Here is a 6,734-nt window from a genome sequence, read left to right as displayed (position 1 = left end):
CCAAGTTCACCCATAAAAAGAGGCGACAGAACTCTTCGGTGTGTTTGCAGACTGTCGTGTGTCAAAGGTATGATTAAGCTTTTTCTGTGCAACAGCTTTTTTCCCTTTCAAGGAGTCCCCCCCCCCCCACTTAAAAAGTGTACCTGCTCTTTATGGAAACAGATTGATTATTTGTCAGTCTACAAATCTGATTACATTATCCCGACTGGTGCCCACTTTCAAATGCGATGTTCGCAAGTTAAATGACCACAAGCCAGCTGCCAGACAGCAGCACGCGCACTGCCACGGCTCTTTGAAGTGTGTCAGGGTAAATAGACGTTCATGATAGAAATGCAGCGTTTGTGCGGCGGCAAGTGCAACCGTGGAGCACCCCAGTATACCACATGAGATGAAAGGGAATCGGTTTTTATTTTATTCCAGCGCTATTTATTTATTTATTTATTTACTACTAAACAGTCACAAAAGAATGATTGTCTTCTGTGTAGCTTTTTGATATTTTATGTGCACTTAATAGGTAGTAAAAAAGTTCCACGGAGATTGTCAATTTAATCCCCATATTAGTGTCGCTTCCTTTAAGGACTGAATACTAATCCCAAGCAGCGGTTACATGGGTACATTTATTGAATCCCTAATGCATACCCCGGCCACAAGTCCTGATGGCAGGACTCGGACATGGGAAGAGAAAGACTGCCATCTGTTGATTTCACTTTGCATCTCCAGGGGTGTACAGGCGTACCGATATTATGATTTGATGATTTCCCGCAGCAATCACCGTGCATTCTTTTCAGCAAAAAAAAAAAAAACCTTTGAGCACACAGTGATGTTTTTGTGCATATGTATGAATAATCTTCTTTCTAGTAAAATGCTATTTCAGTTAATGGAAAAATTATGCATGACTTAATTACTATTCATGAAAAGAATTCTAAAATTGAACAATATTGTCAAAAATACGGAATGCATAGGCACAAAATGCGTGGTTAGGGACTGCGATGTGAAAAGCTAATGCAGAACTGCATGACAGAACTGATTTCACTGTCATCTTCATGCTATGACATTATATATTATTGAACACGGAAACCTTCTGCAGCATGAGTTATTGAGATGAGTGTTAAAATGTCTGAAGTTAGATGCTGTTGACCCCATCCGTTCAGGGGCCCTGCATGATAAATGTGATGGAAATTTGCATATCTGGCCTACGGCAGCTAAAGACTCTTAGGGTCCAGTCTGAAACCTCCAAAGCGTCGAATCCAAAACAATACCTGTATGAACTGGGATTTGGGAGTGAGTGTTGATACTTTTTTCAGCAGACTCGGTGGATTACCTGCACGCACAACACACTGCTTGCGTAAGCCCGCTCCTGCTCATCTCTGATCGATTATTGAAAAAGCAGAGCGAAACGATATGCATGGGCAGTGACCGGCAGAGACGCATGTCTGCACTGCACTCTGCCAAGCTCCTATAACAAGTGCCTGTATCATTTAATTTCTGATCTCATTTACCGTGTGATCTATACAGATAATGTGATGACAAGAGAAGAGAACTGAATTTCCAATCTGTCATTTCAACAAATGAAACGGGGCACTTCTCGTCTGCAGACGTGCAGGGTAGAAGCAAGCAAGAAATTACGCGTATATCTTTAAAGGTTCACAAAATACTGGTCTAGTTAAAAACTTGAATGTGGTGTAGCCTCTGGACATCACCGCCTTTGCTTTCTACTGCTCCGCTGCAGTCAGACGTAACAGGGGTCCTTTCCTAGAGAAAGGTGATGCGAGATTATTCAGCGAGGTAAAAAAGGAATGTAAAGTCTGCCCAAGCAAGTAAACAGCAGGACCCCCAACTGGGTCACTGTTCTGTGATAAAAGCTGGAAATCAGACCCCTGAAAACATCCACTGTTATTTCAAGTACCACTGTATATGTATATGTATATGTGTATGTGATGTTAAGCAGAAGCAGAGAAACAATGAAAAACATATTATTTATATGTAAGTGAAGATTCTCTCATGCATACAAACAGTGGATATCTATATTGTATACATTATATATAACAAATCAGAGGTAACATCATTTTGGAAGGAAAGTAAACAAACAATCTTAGGTAATCCATCGTTCAGGAAGCTCATCCCTCTGGGTGTGGACATAATTGAGTGCCGCAAAACAAACTTGACAGTGAGGGGCAAAATCCGCTAAGGTAGGAAAAAGCGACACAGAGCTGAATTACACTCCATTAACGTAAAGAAGGAGTCCAGTTTGCTTTTTCATGTCAGATGCTGGAAAAAAGACAGGTAAGGAAAGGTGCTCTGCTACCGTACACACAACTGGAAGGGGGGCAAAGTGTGACTGTTTGCATTCTATAACAAAAAGAAAAAATAAAATAAAAAGGCAAAACCCATAGTAGGTGGCATCTAAATACGGTACAAGGGGTATCCAGTTCTAAACGTCTCAAGCGGTAAGGGGTGGACCTAAAGCAGTGCTGTGCTCTTTAATCCTGACTTCTGTAACGTTCTACAGTATAAACTACCGTAATGCGGAAAAAAAGAAAAAAAAAATCGGACACATGTCTTAGATCCACAGAAGTAATAGCATCCATAACTCGCTCACTGTTAAGTGCACGGGGTGTTCATTTTGTTTTCTTTTTTTGGTGTTTCCCTCCCCCTAACTTGGATTTGGAGTCACACCTGTCCATCAATGTCAATCCAGAAGAGCTCTACGTGATTTGCTGATCCGGAAAGGCGGGATCTCCTGAAAAAATCTAAAGGAGCTACCTGGAGTCCATTTGAGACATTGCTCATGGAAAAACCTTCTCGTGTGATTTCGATAGTGCTCTCTATCTTCCCGGTTACCTTCTTTCTTTTGCGTCGATATTTTTATTTCTCTCTTTGTGTCGCTTATATACTGCTGGTACACTGGTTTGGTTGTTTTTTGTTTTTCTTTCATCACGTAGTATAAAAATAGAATGGTTAGGAAGGTGGCGGAAGACTTTGTTTTGGGTTTTGACCCCTTTTTGTTTCAGGGTTGGAGTTAGAAAGTGGCTTGTCCACAAGGGTTAGGTTAGTTAGGCTTTCTCCTTTGTTTTTGAATACCCTTTGCGTTCTATTCACTTTTCTTAGGTTTTCTTGTTGGCTGTTTATTTTGTGCACTTTCAGTATTTGCTCTCTTACAAGGATATTAAACACGCGCTCTCCTGTTTGAACGCACTGTTTGTTGTCTCATCAATTCATAACCTATAACTTGGTACAAAAAAAAGTTTGTTATACACCTCTACAACCTTGAGGTCCAAACATCCACTCAATATTAGTAGCTGCTTGTCCATGCCAGGGTCACCAAGACACAAGGCACATGCCCAGCTGAGGGTAAATGGTGGAAGGGACACCAGGACTGATGTAGGGTAACCACAGGTAAATTCATTCACCTACACATTCACACAGACTGGGACAATTTAGATTCACCACTTCACTACATTTTCGGATTGCAAGAGAAAAGCAGAACTGCATTGTAGGTAATGCTGGTGCCTCGCAGCAACCCGAGTGTGGTTTCCGATCTGGGATTCGATCCCCACTTGGACTGTATGAAGTTTACATGTTCTTGCTATGTTCACATGGGCTTCCATCCAGTCTAAATACATGTATGAAAAACAACTGTAAACTTCTTCTATGCATACCTTAAATATCTCATAAACATTGAGGGGGATGCAGTAGCACAGTGGGCTTAGCCAGGTCCTGCTCTGTGGTGGGTCTAGGGTTTGAGTCCTGCTTGGGGTGCCCTGTAATGGGTTGGTGTCTCCTGCAGCCTACACTGCTGGGGTAGGTTCTGGCTTACTGCGACCCCCCTCAGGACAAGTAGTTTCAGCTTGTGTGCATGGTTGTCTTGAGGTTAGTTTGACTCAATGGCATTTATTCTACCCTGTAGTGCTGCCACTGTGTCATTTTTATTTATAGAGTTATATTATTGAATACCAAGACAAATCTGAAAATAATGGTAAGAATCCAATAAAAGAAATGATTGAAACAAATTTTGGAACCAGTTCTAGCTAGGGGTTTATACACTGTTCGTTGCATATCTGCAGTAAATTAATTTCTGCTGTTATCTCTCAAAAATGTAGTGTCTATTAATGGCAAACTTCTCATATCCAGAATAAAGTCAAAATTAGCTTGTGACAAAGTCCCCAGTACCGACTCCCACCTTCCTTCCGTTACACACGGCTGCCTACCAACCTCACGGGGGCCTTTCGCTGACCTGGTGACATCATCTCAGGTGCCGTGTGGCATCATTAGTCAACATTCCTGAACCACAGGGACAAAAAAGGATGCACTGTGGCTGTCATACCACAGGACCGTGAAGGACCTGACTTGGTCTTGCTTGACTCCAAACCTGCTAATAAGAATCAACTCTTCCTGCCTCCCTCAGGAATAGAGACACTTGTTACACTGTGATGCACTTGTTTGATGTGACACCAGTAAAAGCCGAACTGTCAACAATGCACACGCTCGAATGCTCTTATTGCTCCATCTTTGGCTAATTCACAGTTGACAAATGTGCTTCCTCTGTCCCTCAGAGCTGCTAAATCCCTTTCGACATTCAAGAAGGCTCCCAAAACAGATCTCTTTCGGACACACCTCTCTCTGGAGCTCCTAGAAACTTTCCTGCTCCAAAAACATTCACTTCATGTTTTTTCGCATGTGTCAGAAAAAAAAATCCCTATCATTTTTATACATAGCTCTTGTTCAGGTGGATTTGCACGTTACGCCGGTACAGTAGTTCTAAGGACAACTGTGTACAGTTTCCATGTAGCAAAAATATGGTTTTACAGGAAATGCCTGGGTTCTCTGGATTACGATCCACCCCTCATATCAAGATTATTATGGTGAGGATGATGAGGCGCTTTAATTATTCATTTTTTGATTGCTGCATATTATGGAATTTTTTTTTAGTTATAATCCTTTACCATTTCATGCCTCAGCCTCCTGCTCCAAGCACCACACCTACGGCCATGCGCACGTTGTGACCCAGCTGCTCATTTTTATTCCACAGACAGCAGGCTTCCTTGGGCAACATGGGAGTGGATCTCCATCCCCCAGTTCACCCACAGCCCTCTAAGTGTCCACCTGACCATTGGTGTCTCTTCAAGCAATGAGGGCAATGCAGCCCAAGGGAATACAGGCCAAGGTGTGTCCCCTGTGCCTCCTTGCTGCGGATGGCTAGCATGGCATGGCAGGGTCACAGACCCGGGTCCCCTGCCCATGGGGTGTGTGGCCGTGCCCTGCTGAGGAGTGTTTATCTGCTAAAGGCTGGTGGCTGGGGGATACTCGGGGGTTCCCAGCTGAATGAGCGACATCAGCTGCCGTCTCTCAAACAGAGCTGCGTCACCACCACCACAGGGATCGTGGTGCACCTCCCTAGACAGTCCAAAGACATGTGCCTTTCAAGGGCAGCCTGCCGCCGGCCCCAGTCAGGCATGTGGTGGCAGCTGTGCAATAAACTAAACTACTGCTGCATGGTTTCTGCAGTCTGTTGCATCTAAAAAAATGAAAAATTAATCAATAAATATGTGTAAGTTTGTACCAAATCACTTTTTTTTTTTTTTTTTTTTTTTTTGTAAAGAGGTAAGACACCAGAAAAAAAAGGTGCTATTGCAATTTTTCCCTACTTAGGGCAGTAACGTAATTATAGGCAGCAGGTAGTCAGCCGACATCATCCTTTGGTATTCGCGTTACAAAAGCTGTTTTATGATTTAAATTATTGAGTTAACACTTGAATGGTCATGATTTTATTTTATAAAGGCTCAAAGGATCCAGATCCCAAATTCCCAGTCGTGCCAAAGGACCCTGCAGCAAGGTACTTATCTTGAATTGCTCCAGTAAAAACTACCCAGCTGTTTAAATACAGTGCTGCTTGATAGTATGTGAACCCTATAGGGATGGTCATTATACTTGAATAGAATATTTAAATAAACTTATGAAACCTAGGTCTCTTAGCTAATGGTTCCATAGTGTAGCGGTTATCACGTCTGCTTTACAAACAGAAGGTCCTGGGTTTGAGTCCCAGTGGAGCTATGATGTCATTGTATGAAACCCTAACACCTCTCTAATGACATATTTGGCTCTATTTTCCACATGCAAAAGAAAATCTGCACTGGTCATTTGAAAAAAGCACATTCAACTTTGTCCAAGCCACATGTCACTTCAAGCAAATAACAGATCTGCTCAAATGGTTATTTAATTTAGTGCTGCTCCTATAGCTAGTGTCTTGTGTCTAATGTTTTTCTCCAGTTACAGCGTAAAATGCATGCCTTGTATAGCCATCTTTTTTTTAATATTTATATCATATGTAAATATTTTTTAGTATTGTGTATATTGTCTGGGTATATTAAATTTTGTGTATATTGTCACCAGACTGTGGCCTGTGTACTGTTGTATTTTTCCACTGTCCTGTATTTGCACTCATCTGTTTGTAACACACCGCACCGTCTGCTCTATGTGGCACGGAGGTCCAAAGAGAAACGGAATTTCGTTCTCATCCATGTGGAGCTCACTTATAGGTGGAATGACAATAAAGTTGACTTTAACTTTGACTTAAATCTTAAAACACTTATAAAATGAATCAGCGATTATGATGTCAACACCTCATTCTACTTACCTACTTGGTTTAACCAATGCAACGTGGGGTTCGCTTATTTTTGCACCTGCACTACTTCCGTTTTTCATCTAGACATTTGATTTTTTTCTAAAGCAACATA

The 6,734-nt window shown here is 41.9% G+C and overlaps 1 non-coding gene across 1 annotated transcript; it reads left to right on the top strand.

Annotated features, from left to right (window-relative positions):
- Positions 1-5,978: 5,978 nt before the first annotated feature.
- On the top strand, positions 5,979-6,051 carry trnav-uac (transfer RNA valine (anticodon UAC)). The gene has a single exon. It is a non-coding gene; the product is annotated as a tRNA-Val (tRNA).
- Positions 6,052-6,734: the final 683 nt, after the last annotated feature.

The sequence above is a fragment of the Scleropages formosus genome, chromosome 12, assembly GCF_900964775.1.
Source record: "Scleropages formosus chromosome 12, fSclFor1.1, whole genome shotgun sequence".
Classification (NCBI taxonomy): domain Eukaryota; kingdom Metazoa; phylum Chordata; class Actinopteri; order Osteoglossiformes; family Osteoglossidae; genus Scleropages; species Scleropages formosus.
Note: the sequence above shows the minus strand (reverse complement) of the source record. Positions and strands in the feature narration are given on the sequence as shown.